Source organism: Gadus macrocephalus, chromosome 17, assembly GCF_031168955.1.
Source record: "Gadus macrocephalus chromosome 17, ASM3116895v1".
Taxonomy (NCBI): domain Eukaryota; kingdom Metazoa; phylum Chordata; class Actinopteri; order Gadiformes; family Gadidae; genus Gadus; species Gadus macrocephalus.
This window is the reverse complement of record NC_082398.1, coordinates 3,190,679-3,206,259: the sequence shown is the minus strand read 5'-3', so window position 1 is coordinate 3,206,259 and position 15,581 is coordinate 3,190,679. Positions and strand designations below refer to the sequence as shown.

The 15,581-nt window shown below is 45.2% G+C and overlaps 2 long non-coding RNA genes and 1 pseudogene across 2 annotated transcripts; 2 read left to right on the top strand and 1 right to left on the bottom strand.

Annotated features, from left to right (window-relative positions):
• Nucleotides 1-603: 603 nt before the first annotated feature.
• Nucleotides 604-10,425, bottom strand: LOC132475637 (major histocompatibility complex class I-related gene protein-like; annotated as a pseudogene).
• On the top strand, nt 6,800-7,723 carry LOC132475656 (uncharacterized). The gene is made up of 2 exons (XR_009529958.1): nt 6,800-7,203; nt 7,249-7,723. It is a non-coding gene; the product is annotated as an uncharacterized LOC132475656 (long non-coding RNA).
• Nucleotides 10,426-12,438: 2,013 nt separating the features above from the next.
• On the top strand, nt 12,439-15,355 carry LOC132475644 (uncharacterized). Its single transcript, XR_009529945.1, has 2 exons — nt 12,439-12,855; nt 14,471-15,355. It is a non-coding gene; the product is annotated as an uncharacterized LOC132475644 (long non-coding RNA).
• Nucleotides 15,356-15,581: the final 226 nt, after the last annotated feature.

Sequence of the window (15,581 nt, the reverse complement as noted above, 5' to 3'; positions counted from 1 at the left end):
AGCCGCCATTTGGCGGTTCTTTTGACGTCAGGAGACAAGATGGAGGCCGGTGTGGTGGCAGTTTGTACAGTTGGTGTTGTGGTGCTGCTGGTCTCTGGCGGGAAGCCAGGCTGCAGCTACCGGGGCTTTCCAGAGCCAAAGACTCAGCATACCATGTGACCCAGGCAGCCAATCAGGTCGCCCAGGCAGCCTGTCTGCAATCCAGTCAGATCAGTCCTGGGCCTTATGTTGCATTAACATCGCTGGGAATTATGGGGAAAACATTTTCGCGACAACACTTCAAGACAACTGGGGTCAGATTTTGATAACAGAGTTGCCAAGTTGGTGACGTACTAGTGACGCGCATGAACATGGCAGAACATGAACATATCACATACTTTACTGTTGATTTATGTAGCTCATCGCTTCTCATTTTTTTCAAACTTAAGATAATAATTTAGCATTATTAATTTCTGTATTTTTAATTCAATTTCATCTCTATTTGTCAATTTAATCTTAACGATTTACCTTTAACCTAACAACCTTTAATAATAAACAAAACCTCTGAACAAAGTATGTAAACCTTCCCAAACGATAAGTATATTAAATATATATAGGCTAAAACAATTTTTATGTATTTTATTGACAGAATAACCCAAGTATACTATCCAATTCCCAAAAGAACACAGAAAATACAACAAAGAGCATTAAGGCAAAAGCAGCCTAGTACGATTGTGGTAGACTATGCAATGCTCTAGCAGAACTCTCAAATAATATATTTTAATGAAACACATTAAATTAATCGATTATTGTATTGAAACTTGACAGAATCTCACTGTCCAAAATCTTGATTCAGAATCTTTGAACATTATTTGAAACTTAAATATTACTAAACAATATAACATAATTAAAAGGTTTTAACGTGAAGCGACGGGATCCAAATGGCCATCATGGCGAGGTCGTGTTGCCATGGTTTCCAAGCGTCAGTGAAAGATTGCAGGTTTTAGCCAGTGAGTTAATCAAATCTATCACAAATAGAGAGATCTAATTGATTTACGCTTCTTACAGATTGATGATTGTTATCAAAATAAAGTTAAGAATGAATATTGTAATTCAGCAAACGCAGAACCTGCAGTTAGCTGAAGTCCCAAGCCTGATAGTAAGGATTATAAATGAACAGCGTTCCACTCCATCCTGGTTTAGGAAGCTGAACGTGAGAAGCCTCTTCATGATTTAACTTTGACCCTAAACACCAAGGAAGCACAAGTCAAAATTAAACATTAAACACATTATCACTTTGATGATGTTAACAGATAACTGTGATGAAGTATTGCTCAACTATTACTGTGATGATAGTGTTAAAATATTACTATCACTATTGCTGTGATAAAGTAGGCTGCTAATAAATATAACTGTAAATATATTACAGAATAAGTATTGTAAAGTGATGAAATACTGACTGTGGACAGAGGTTGGTACTCAGGAGCCAGTTTCTGCACCTCAGTGTTCTCAGAGCTGGTGTCAGAATCTGGGAAATAGCAGAATGGGAGGAGGTGAAGTCATGACTGAGCTAGATGTATCTAGATCTACAGAGCTGTATAGTCCAGTGAGCTAGATGTATCTAGATCTATAGAGCTGTATAGTCCAGTAAGCTAGATGTTTCTAGATCTATAGAGCTGTATTGTCCAGTGAGCAAGATGTATAGATGTAACTAAATAAACAGAGCTGTATAGTCCAGTGAGCTAGATGTATCTAGATCTACAGAGTTGTTTAGTCCAGTGAGCTAGATGTATCTAGATCTACAGATCTGTATAGTCCACTGAGCTAGATGTATCTAGATCTACAGAGCTGTATAGTCAAGTGAGCTAGACAAGTCACCAAGATCTCGGTGTTGGTAGTGGCGTTAATCAAAAGAGCAGTAAAAACAAATTATACTCACCAACTGGTTTGTGACACTTTTCTGAATCTAAGGATCAAGAGAAATGATTAGTGTTGTAACCGTGGTGAATATCCTCTTGTTATTAGACTTTCATATTCTTAATGCCACAACATCTCTATGGACACGACATTGGAGGAGGTTCATCATTCAGAGGTGGAGGTTTCTACAACCAGACCACCAGTGTGTGAAGACAACCAATCAGAGTCTAGGAAGGGGACAGGAAGTAGGAGCAGGTGGAGATCAGGTGTCAGTCCTCCTGGAGAGTTTGATTCACTCACCGTTCCTCTTCCGGTACAGAAAGACTCCAACAACAGCAGCAACAACAACAGCAAGAACAGCAACACCAGTGAGGATGAAAGCAAGGATGTGACTCTTGTCCCCTGAAGGTAAATTAAGAAAATAAAATCAGGTGTTTAATAATAGATGTTGGACAGAGACCCTCCCTCATCCATCCCTCCATCATTGAACCACATGTCTATGGTCACGTGATGCTACAATCACAACTAACACAGCCTCAATATTCCTCTATATAGAACCAATTCTGGAGCTCAGGGTCACTGATAGGCCTTTCACACCAAAAAGAACCAAGAGCCAGTTCCGGGCTGGTGCAAGGGCCAGTTCAAAACTGGTTCCAGCCTTATCCCAGTTATGAACCAGTTGGTTTCACACCGGCCAGAGCCAGCCATGGAGCCGGCGAGAGCAACGTCATCACGTCACTGCAGACGGCTGCAGCTGTTCAAAGATAGCCTTTGTCCGGGTTGCTCCCTCTAACTAGTTCTGGACCTCTGAAGAAGACCAGAATCCAAGGAGACAGGTTGTCTCCTCCACGGTCCACTGCGTTTTCGTCTCCACGTCCATTGCTTACTTCGGTGTTTTTAAAGATGCCGGTCTTCGTTGGTCTTCCTGTTTATGAAGGTAAGGATAACCCCCGCCCCCTGCCCCTGGCGTAAAGGCACGTCTCTTTCTAGCCCAGCTCAATCCTGGGGTTGGAGTTGAACCGGTCTTTACAGGCCAGAGCCGTCTCTCTGGCGTTGTGAAACCAAAACACTGGCTCTAGCTCCAAACAAGCGCTCCGATTTTGCGGCGGTGTGAAAGGCCTATCAGGGACTGATCTGAGCTTAGCCCTATTCATAGAACTCATTTACCCACAATCCATCGTGTTCTGCTGCACTGAGCTAATCCGGAGAGCTGTGTGTCTACCCAGTAGCTTCAGCAGTGTCCAGGTAGACCCAGGCACTCTAGGAACACTTAAATCTCCTAACTTTTATGCCTCCGTTGACAGTTTGTGAGTGTTACGTGTGTTGAGTGAGTGAGAGGTTGCGGTTGCACAGCTCAGGCTGCCGGACGGCGTTGAAAGGAACTTTTATAAACGCAATATTGATATCCCGCAGTAATCAGCCCGGCACCCCGGAACGTTAACGGCCCACCGGGAATTCTCCCGACTGTCCCGATACGTGTGTGTGTGTGTGTGTGTGTGTGTGTGAGCATGCGTGCAGGTGTTATTCGATTGCCTGGTCAACATGTACGGTAATATTCATACTGGTTTCAATAATACATTTGATAGTATTTCCCATCTTTGCTGAACAAGAGTTTTGTTCGAAAGTTCAGCGATTGAAACAAATAAATCCCGGGCTGTTGAAGGTTTACGGTACCACTGTCATGCACCTACCCGATGTCAGTGGACCGGTTGAATTCACTGCGGGTCTCTCTTCTTATATCCATCTTACCAAAGATATTGTATTACTGTCCTTCTAAACACTCTCTGATCTCAATAAAAGGCTAACAACACGAAACAGCAATATCGACGAGACGCGCTGTGCATAGAGAAGAAAGAATACCGTTGAATTTGCAACATTTTGCAACAAATTATTGTAAATCTGCCCATATATGGACACGTCAGAATTTTCCGGTTTTCACGGTCTACAATGTTGCATCTGCGTCTGCTGGTAATACAACCACAAAGAACTAAACTCTACGGGGCTATTTTCATCATTATCATGTTTTTTTATTTTATTTTTGACGGCACAGTGATCCGGGGCTATTCCCAAAAGAACCAGGGCGATAGCCTCGAATGCCCGGTCTACCGACGCGCCTGGGTAGAGGCCCCTGGCAGTGGTTGGGATGACGTCAGGTGGAGGGGGTGAGACATGTGTTCCCCCCCCTCCATCCCCTCCAACACCAGTCTTACCCGGTTGGTCCTGATGTGGGCGTGGTCCAGGCGGGTGGAGATGTCCTCGATGCCTTTCAGCTGGACCACACACTCGTACCTCCCCAGTCCTCCTGTGGACGGCCGTGAGGTCCAGGTCCACGCTGACCTGGAAGGTCCCGTCGTGGTTGGGGAGGACCTCCCGGGTCCACCTGCTCATGGAGCTCCTGGCCGTCTCTCCTCCAGAACACCACCACCCTGTTAGGGAAGAAGCCTGTAGCATGGCACACCACACCTCTGCTCCTCTGGAGCAGAGACACCCGCGGACGCTCTGGAGAGAGGGAGAGAGGGAGAGAGAGAGAGGGAGAGAGAGAGAGAGAGAGAGAGAGAGAGAGAGAGAGAGAGAGAGAGAGAGAGAGAGAGAGAGAGAGAGAGAGAGAGAGAGAGAGAGAAGAGAGAGAGAGAGAGAGAGAGAGAGAGAGAGAGAGAGATTATTTTTTAATGTAAAGCACGTGTCCTTTTCATGTCAGTCTCGTTGGTTTATTTCAGGACATTAGGACTTTGTTTAATATTTTTGTCAGAGCGAGAGAGAGAGAGGGGGGAGAGAGAGAGGGGGGTCAGAGATAGAGAGAGGGGGGCAGAGGGGGAGAGGGAGGGAGGGAGAAGAAGGAGAGAGAGGGAGGGGGGAGGGAGAGAGAGAGAACAGGGACATGAGTCCGTCAACGCCACCAGGTCATATGACTCTACTGTTCTCTGCAGAGTGCTCTTCCCGTAGGCCAAGAGCTGCTTCAGCAATCAACACACTCCTTGGTGTAGTAGTTCTTCCTGTATTGATTCAAAGCTGTATTGTGATCCAATCTCAGTTTGGTGGTGAGAGCCTGATGCACTGAGCGACCCAGGTCAGGGTCTTCAGGTCCAACGATAGGAAGTTCTCTCCATCATAACCATACTGCTCATAACCCTCAGTAGTACCATCCTCATCATCCCACTCACAACCATTCATCTGCTGATATACGTGGACACCTGAGAGAGAGAGAGAGAGAGAGAGAGAGAGAGAGAGAGAGGGGGGGAGAGAGGGGAGAGAGAGGGAGAGGGAGAGGGAGAGGGAGAGAGAGAGATCCATTAACTGTTGAGGTAAAGCTCTGCAGAAACTCTAAAGGACGTGAGACCACAAAGACTACAAACAGGAGCCTCTTCAGACCACGTCTTTATGTGATGGAGTCACCACACACCTGGATGATGTAGAATGGTTAACAGGATCATAATTAGTTTAAAATGATGCTGACTAATTAATGAGTCTCAAACTACACCACCCTACACTGCACTACACCCCCTACACCACCCTACACCCCCTAATCCACCCTACAGCCCCTACACCACCCTACAGCCCCTACACACCCCCTACAGCCCCTACACTACCCTACACTGCACTACACCACCCTACACCCCCTACACCACCCTACACCACCCTACACTACCCTACACCCCCTACACCACCCTACACCACCCTACACCACCCTACACCACCCTACAGCCCCTACACCCCCTACACCACCCTACACCACCCTACACCCCCTACACCACCCTACACCACCCTACAGCCCCTACACCACCCTACACCCCCTACCCCCCTACACTACCTAACCCCTACACCACCCTACACCACCCTACACCCCCTACACCCCTACACCACCCTACACCCCTACACCACCCTACACCACCCTACACCACCCTACCACCCACCCTACACCCCCTACTCCACCCTACACCCCCCTACACCCCTACACCACCTACTCACCTACCACCCCCTACACCCCCCTACAGCCCCTACACCACCCTACACCACCCTACACCCCCTACACCCCCCTACACCCCCCTACAGCCCCTACACCACCCTACTCCCCCCTACACCCCCTACACCACCCTACACCCCCTACACCACCCTACACCCCCTACACCACCCTACACCCCCTACACCACCCTACACCCCCTACACCACCCTACAGCCCCTACTCACCCTACACCCCCTACACCACCCTACACCACCCTACACCACCCTACACCCCCTACACCACCCTACACCCCCTACACCCCCTACTCCACCCTACACACCCTACACCCCCTACACCACCCTACACCCCCCTAATCCACCCTACACCCCCTACTCCACCCTACACCCCCTACACCACCCTACTCCACCCTACACCACCCTACACCACCTACACCACCCTGACCCCCTACACCACCCTACACCCCCTGCTCCACCCTACAGCCCCTACACCACCCTACACCCCCTCCTACACCACCCTACAGCCCCTACACCACCCTACAGCCCCTACCCGTGGATATATAGAGGAGGCTTCCCTCAGCAGCTCAGAGGTTATCTTTAACGGATCACCAGACAGTCCAATCACCTCCAGGTTAAAGACATGTCTGCTGAACTGTAGGAAGACGCGTACTGATCTGGGTGAAAACGTACGGCACCAGGAACTGCTGCACTGAAAGGAGCATCGCTGTTCAGAGGAGATGAGGGCAGGGACAGGGACCCCGCTGAATCAGGAAGACTGAAGACAGGCTACTGTGCCCTGGTCATTCAATACATTCAAACACAGATGAGAAGCTCCTGTGTGCGTGCTTGTATGTGTATGTATAGAGACACATACTTCTGGACATGTGTGTGTGTGTTCGTATTGGGGAATGAAAAACCAACGGAGTGAACAAATATTCTGGGAGTGGAACAAATATTCTGTTTAGAAACACGGCAGCACAGCATCACCACCTGCTGGTTACATGCCGGTAATGCAGCCGGTAGACCCGCGAAACGTTTCCTTGATTAAAGAGGATGTGACTTTAATAATCATTGCGGGGGCATTTTATAATATTAGTAGACTTTAACTACTTGTAACTAAATGTCATGTTACATTAACTGTGCATTTAATAGTATTTGTATTTTGGAGTTGGCCATTTTTTCCTGTTGAATACAAACTTTTAGAATACTTTTCATTAATTTAGATGAGACATATCTAGCAGTAGATACTGTGATTATGATTATATAGTATTTTTCAGGATTTTGGACACTCAAGATCACACATAACAGGCCTTGGTCTCTTCAATTAATAAACACATAATTCTACACTGGGTACCACACTGAGTATTGCTACTCTGAGTACTGCTACACTTAGAGCTACCACACTGAGTACTACACTGAGTACTGCTTATGTAGAACTTACATGAATACGTGTGTGTGTGTGTGTGTGTGTGTGTGTGTGTGTGTGTGTGTGTGTGTGTGTGTGTGTGTGTGTGTGTGTGTGTGTGTGTGTGTGTGTGTGTGTGTGAGTGTGTGTTTATGGGTTAAACTTTATTCTGGGGTTAAATTATGGCTATCTCCATGTGAGAGGTCAGACATTAGATATGAACGTACCTCCTGTCTGGTTAAAGCGCTTCTTCAGAGTCCCAAGGTTGCCTTTGTCGACCTGCTGGTTACCCTTTCTGTTTTCAGTGTCCCTCTCCAGGTAGTCTGGGTCTTTGTCTCTGTTGGCCTGGTCCACCCAGTCCTGTTTGCGTACGATTCTCTGGGTGTTGCTGTCATAGTACTCAACCTGAACCTCATCCACCATCACAACATCCACATACTCTGGGAAGGTTGAGAGTCCAGACGACGCCGTGGAGAAAAACTGCAAAGAGTGAATCACTGTAGACAGACGGACAGACGGGTTAATACAGTACATCACGGTAGACAGACAGACCGACAGAGAGACAGACAGACTGTTTTTATTATTATAAGTATATTGGTGAATTTCTGTATTCAATGACGGCATTTTAAGTATCTTCAGATTGCTATTATTGGAATGATAATAATTAATGTTATAACAATACAGTTATTAGCCTATATTTCATAATAATATATTGATAGCAACGATAATAATTATATTGCCGTGTGTGTGTGTGTGTGTGTGTGTGTGTGTGTGTGTGTGTGTGTGTGTGTGTGTGTGTGTGTGTGTATGTGTGTGTGTGTGTGTGTGTGTGTGTGCGCGTGCGTGATTCTCCAAGAACGTTGACAAGTTAATAAGATATCTCTGAGTGTTAAAGGTTGGGTATGCGATTTGCGAAACGCCAGCAGATTTTGAAAATACACAACTCAAATGGTCCTACCCCCTCTCCTTCAACGCTGAATCTGACTCCACCCATTCCAAGTACCTGGACGCGCAATCATGCACGAGCGCGAACAGATACGCGAGAGCGAGCCAGGCTAGCGTAGGTTTTCGTTTAACAACATGGCACTACATTCAGCTGTAAGTTGCACCCAGTACCGCGGGAAGTAGGGGTGCTGGGGGTGCTGCAACACCCTGGCCCTGTCTTATCACAGAAAACGATCATTTCTAAAAACTCCGGCCAAAGTGGAGATTTCTGAAAACGCCGGTTACGTGTTGTCGTGTCAACGGGGAGAAACGGGATTTTAGGTTCTGAAGCGTCACATTATGCACCAGGAAATGCTTAACGTCATGTGAGCGCCCGCTGTACCGTATTGGTCCGAATATAAACACAAACCCCATTGTAAGACGACCTTTATTTGGAAAAAAGATTTGAAGACCAGATCTTGTTTTTATGAATAAATACATTATATTCATTGAAATAATATACGAAAATAAAAAGGCATAGAATAAAACACTGCATTGCCACTAAACAGTAGTGCAAATAGGCCGTACTGATGTGTACACCAAAGACTATTCCTGACACTCCTCTGCCCCGCTGTGTTCGCTCTGGCTGTGGTCGCTCCGCACTGTTTCGGCCCGTGGCAAAGCGAGTCTGACCTAGTGCTGAAAAAAGGTTATATGAAAAAGTGTGAGGGTAGCGGTGGTGCGCTAAACTTGTTCTGTGAGCAGCTGGATGTGAACCATGGTGTGAAGGAAGTGAACACAACGATCGATTTTCAACTGTGCGCGCATTCACTGGTGTAATTGAGCTGCGCTGCTATATATCTTTTTTTATCAATGTAACGAGTTGCGAGTCTGGTGCAGGCTGAGTTTTTTTTTTCCAGCACCCCCTGCTGAGAATACGTTCTCGCGGCCCATGGTTGCACCAGATGTTATAAACATTAAACGGTCACATAAATAATTACTATTTTTAGAAAATGTATGTTTGTTTCATATAATTGTATTGGAAGTCCTGGTTTTCACTAGGGTTGCCGCGGTGTGGAAATGTTCACACCGAGTAATACACTCGTCTCAACACCGGTATTACCGAGTATAAACGGTATAAACTCTGAAACTAGGTCAACCGCCACATAGGCATCGGTTTTTAGACCCTTCTCGTCCTCCAGTTGCCGCAGACGTTTGAAAGCAGCGCCTAGGATTATTCTTGATTTCAGTTTTTCTCTTTCAGCGTTTTTATTATTAATTACTCTCTGAAAAAGAGTTTTCCTTCTCTTTGCTGGCGGTGGTGGTGGTGGTGGGGATGGTGGCGTCTTGTCTGCCATGGAAATTGTCTTCTACTGCTAGGTCCAAATGTGGATTAACTAGTTCCAGTAGCTACCGCAGGATAACAACAAACAGGAGCTTGCTCTGGGTCACGAGCTCTGGGTCACGAGTACTGCACGAAGGGGTCGCGCGCGGGGCGCGGGGGAGGGGGAGTGCAGTACGACCGTTTGATTGACGTACTTACTGTCCAATGCAACTCGGTGGCAATGGAAATGATTGGCTGGAGTTTTTCGAGACCTGCCCGTTCCACAGATGATTGACTTGTTTAATTTTCATGTCAGTACTTCTAACTCAGTGGCTGTAAGCGGGTTATGATAAGGATTTAAAGTAATTTTGCAAAAATGGCCAAAAAAGCGAATTCCGTACCCAACCTTTAATATAATACTTAGGATTAAAAGTAGACTTAAATTACGCATCGGATTCCCTCCTAACTGAAGTTTAATGTTTGGATCATCTGATAATAGATTGTACATTTAGGAAAGACGTCATCAAACCAATCCGCTGGTTTCGTTTTCACAGTTAAACCGAAAATAAATGTTCTTATTTTAGTTTAAATATTCACAGTACAAGAGGAATCATGCTGTGGATTAATTGAACTCATTAGAGAGGATAATCAAATGCTTTTCAACCAAATTAGGGAATCTAAGCGTCGTCTCTTCAGGAACCAGAAACGAAACTTTTGGAAAGATCATTTTGAAAATTAAAAACTGTAATCAGTCTTACCTGAGGACACATCGTGACCAAAGACCAACAGCAGCAGCCCTATTAGCGCCTTCATATCGATGCAATCAGAAGAACAGATCGATGAGATTATCCACAGAGACGCGACTCCGACTCCAGCATCAGACGGACTGACCAGGAAACCTGCAAACAAGAGACGGTGCGAGAGGGAGAGGCCGGTCTGGACCAATAGGAATTCAATACGGCTTTGACGTCAATAGTTACTAGGAGAACCTAAAGTGAAACTGACTTAAACGTAGGCACACACACACGCACGCACGCACACGCACGCGCACTGTAGCTGCGATCAAGTTTCTTGTAACCCTGAAATAATTGTTCTTACAATATCATGTTCAGCTGAACATAATCTTCTCTTATAAATAATGACCAGAGAGATATAATGTTTAGATATACATTATGTTCATCATAATGTTTAGCTATATCTAATCTTCATCTATATAATGTTTATATATTTACAGTTCAGCTAAATGTGTGTCGAGTGTACGTGCGTAGATAGGTGTGTGTGTGTGTGTGTGTGTGTGTGTGTGTGTGTGTGTGTGTGTGTGTGTGTGTGTGTGTGTGTGTGTGTGTGTGTGTGTGTGTGTATGTGTATGTGTATGTGTATGTGTATGTGTGAGGGTGTGCATGTATATGTGTGTGTATTTTGTCCATATGACATCTGATATCAGGACGCTGGTGGAGGAAGATCATAAGAAATAAGAACTCTAGTCACAGTAACGCTGGTCAGGGCGTCGGACCACACACACACACACACACACACACACACACACACACACACACACACACACACACACACACACACACTTTTCAGTCAATGATTTATTTGCTTATTGTTGTCACTTCTTGTCTGTCGTACTTCGCTCTCTTGTCATATTTTTTATTATTCTGATGTTCGATTCATCATCAACACTAGGCCTATCTTAGCCCGGCACATGGAGTCATTCCCGTTATCAGGGCTGGCAGCAAACCAGTTCAAAGAAGGGAGAGATTTGGAAGCATTTTTTTTTGGAATAACGATGCAACAGACTAACGATGCATGCAGTGATGATATGATACACTGATTAAAACAGCCTTTGTGGAATCTGACCACATCTTTTCTTTCTGTCTCCAGAGAGAGACCCGAGTCTCCCAGCATTCAAGTCTCAAGCAGGTCAAGTCCAGAACAGTCTCACAGCAGGGAGTCAGAGTCCCGTCTCACAGTAGGGAGTCAGAGTCCAGTCTCACAGCAGGGAGTCAGAATCCCGTCTCTCAGCAGGGAGTCAGAGTCCAGTCTCACAGCAGGGAGTCAGAGTCCAGTCTCACAGCAGGGAGTCAGAGTCCAGTCTCACAGCAGGGAGTCAGAGTCCAGTCTCACAGCAGGGAGTCAGAGTCCAGTCTCACAGCAGGGAGTCAGAGTCCCGTCTCACAGGTCTGTTATCCACACATATTATTTCATATTCAAATTGACTTTTTGTTAATTTAGCAATTAGAATGTTATTTTTTCCATAGAATGTCAACAATTTGAATATTGTGTCTCTTTAATAACCTACTCAGTGCTCACGGTGGTTAGCCGAATTCTGCACTGTTGACAAGTGATTGACGAGGACGCATCGATTCTGTGGGCAGCTATTAAAACATTTATTACCCAACATACATTTGGAGGCAATACGCCTGCGTCTGTATGTTTTAACGTTAACTGTTGGTGTGCAAATAAAACAACTATTCATTCAACAGAATGTTTTAAAATTCTTAATTTATTTAATTGTTTGGTGCAATCACATTATCCACCTAAAACAGCAACAGCTGCTTTACGTGTAACTCTAATGTATTCGTAACTTCACATTGGTTATTTTATAAACCAACTGTAGATTTAGATTACATAGAGAATTATCCACCCGAAACAGCAAAAGCTGGATAATAACATCAGTAACTATCAGTAACAGTGGCATTATAAGCATTATAAAGCATAATCTAAAACAGCAACATTTATTCATAATACTGTACACCACCCCGTCTTCCTCTGCTTTAATTTCCTCCACTAGAAGGCAGTCACAGCCTGTGGATGCAGAGCGACAGTGCGAGGGGTTATCTCCGCTGACCCATAAAGTGGGAGGGGTTACCTCATCCGAGTCATAAAGTGGGAGCGATTACCCCTTCTGAGTCATAAAGTGGGAGGGGTTATCTCAACTAAGCCATAAAGTGGGAGGGGTTACCTCACCTGAGCCACAGTGGCTCATGTTAAGCTGGGGCGGCTTTATGAGATATTATTTTGTGGGATGTTTTCGCTCATGAACGCTTCAAATTAGCATATCATTGGAGAACCCAACCATGTAGGTGTCTCATTAATAGGTATTTGACCAATATTCTATAAATGTAGTTTGTTTATTTTCTAGGTCATCAGTAGTGATATCAAATAAATCACGTGGTCTTCTGAAAGAGAAAGTGACTCTCTCTTCCCCGCGTGTGTTCAGACGAGGCGACGCGGGCGGGATATTGGTTTACTGCGCCTGAACATTTATCAATTACTGCTGAAGACTTATGTGACAAGATATATACACAATTTAGGTCCTCTTTTACCAGGAAACAACGTAGATGTGGAGTTTGTGTGTGTGTGTGCAGGGGCGGACTGGGGGAAAAAAGTGGCCCGGGAGTTTCTGTCAGACCGGCCCACTCAATACACGGCGCGCGGCCCACTAAGTACACGCCGCGTTGCCCACTCAATGGATCGCGCGTATCGAACAGTCAGTGGCCTTCTGGGAAAAATACCCATACACTTAACATTATTTTGGATGATTACAAAGAAATTACATCATATATGTATGTTTGTTTTTTAATAACATTTGGATCCACCAATTTGCCTGGATGGACACATGGAATAAAATGATTATTGGCTATTGTAACACTCCAAGGTAGGTATAGTTTGCTAGATGAATATGCTTAACTCTTGGCTAATATCAGATGGTTATACAAGTATAACTACAAAGCCTTAAGGAATGAATGTCAGCAGAGAAAGACCACACAATAAAGAAACTGGAATCAGAGGGTAGAATTAGCATGAACAATATATTAGAAATGAACAGAACAGAACATACGATGGGGTGTGAACATCAGTGGTATCAGTAGTGTTGCATGCTGGGTGTGTGATTGTTTGTGTGTAGGGGTGCTGAAGGTGCATAACAAAACAGTAAGTTACATAACGACGTTCCCGAAATTCAGCCGTGGTGTAGAGTTACAGCCACTCCGAGCCAGTCGCACATTGAGCTTCCCCCAAATGCGCTGTTTTGGTGGCTGTAGCTATAATGCAAATGAGGAGGACCGAGGCGGGTCAAGGAGGAGGGTGGGGGTGTGGCCCTGAGCAGCTTGCAGCCACGGTACCATTCGCTCTGTTTACAGTGGATGTATCGCAATGGCGAGGCTCACACAGCCTTTAGCCGTGTTCTGTAAATATTCTAGAACACACGGGAGTCCTGGAGCTCTATATCAAAATATTATCATATAGCCTACATAGATATCTATATCATATAATATTATAACGGCCAAAAGATGTGTGAGCCGATATTATGAATCTCAAACGACCGCGTTGGGTTCTCCGACGTTCCTGGTTCTTCAACGTCCTCATCAATGTGAAGTAGACTGAACCACGACAAGGAGGAGAAAGGGATCGTTGCCGGGCAGCGCTTAGGCACCTCCGCCTCCGGCGGTGGTCCCTCAGCGGGTCTCAAGCTGGAGACATTCGCCGCTAACAATCCCTTTCTCCTCATGGGTTGAGCGCATGCGTAGAACTGGGTGCCGCGTTGCGTGTATGTATGCAAATCCAAATTCTCTACCTCAATCCGCACAGCTGAGAACACTTCGGCTGTGTAAGAACCAATTTAGAGGTGTTTATTAATAAGGTGGAGATCTTTTCTTACTTTGGACTTCCGAAGTCTGTAAAACACATATTAGAAGACACTTAAAAAAAAAATCGAAAAATAGTCACCATGAGTGTGAAGACCGATTGCGAGTAGCAGTATAAAAGTCAGTCAGTGCGATTGTGATTAGATAGGTATAGCTCTTGGAGAAAATGTGCCGCTGTGATGTGACGCATGTGCCGCTGTGATAACCATTGTAGGGCTGATGCGATGATGGGCGTGGGCCGGTACATAATAGTATTTTGGGCCATCGGGCCATCGGCCCACCGGGGATGTCCCCGGTATTCCCGATGGCCAGTCCGCCCCTGTGTGTGTGTGTGCCCATATCCGACCTAAGTCATTCTCACTGTTGGTGACAACCTGATTGAAATCAATACGATAAGAATGCATGGATCGACAGAGCTCTTGTTGTAGTCAAACTTCGGTAAACTTTAGTTCCACGCTAGAGACGCTAGAGGTCAGCTATGCTCGTCGTCGCGCAATGACGTCGTTTAGGAAAAGTGTAGAGTAGAATTCATTTTAAACAGTGCTGTTCTTTCCTATGTTCGAAAGGAAGCACCTTTTCATCTCCCCTTGACCCGATGACGTTTTCCACAAAGGTTAAGTAAAGGAGGCATAAATGTTAGGATATTTGACTATTCGTAGAGAACTTCCTGCTCAGCTTGTGATTCACACACAGGCCTTTATATTATCTATAATTGACAGATCATGATGATATCCGGGTATACGGACATCGCTGGAACAAGTTTGTACACCAGTTTCAAACTTTGCAGGGCAGACCAGTCCGCCCATCTCATATATTATGATTCGTTAGTTTAACTTTGTGACCCCAGCGTGTTTCTGAAAGGTTGAGATGTTTTCAACCAGAAGCTGGGAGCGGCCGCACAGAAGGAAATCAGACGCTGGAACAAGACGCTGGAACAAGACGCTCTTTGGACACAGACCATTACAGGTCAAACTCATTGGACGCTATTTAGTGTGTTGGCAGTTTAGGAGAATGCTGCTGGTGATGGTGTTGTCTCTTCACCCTGCTCCACCTAGGGAACACAACATAACACAATGATGATCTCACTTTATTACACAACACAACACAACCATGATCTCAATTTAGTACACAACACAACACAACGATGATCTCACTTTAGTACACAACAACACAACCATGATCTCACTTTAGTAAACACAACACAATGATGATCTCACTTTAGTACACAACAACACAACACAATGATGATCTCACTTTAGTACACAACAACACAACACTGATGATCTCACTTTAGTACACAACACAATGATGATCTCACTTTGTGGAACACAACGATGATCTCACTTTAGTACACAACACACCACAATACAACAACCTGTCTTTTAGTACACAACACAATAATCTCACCTTTAGTACACAATGA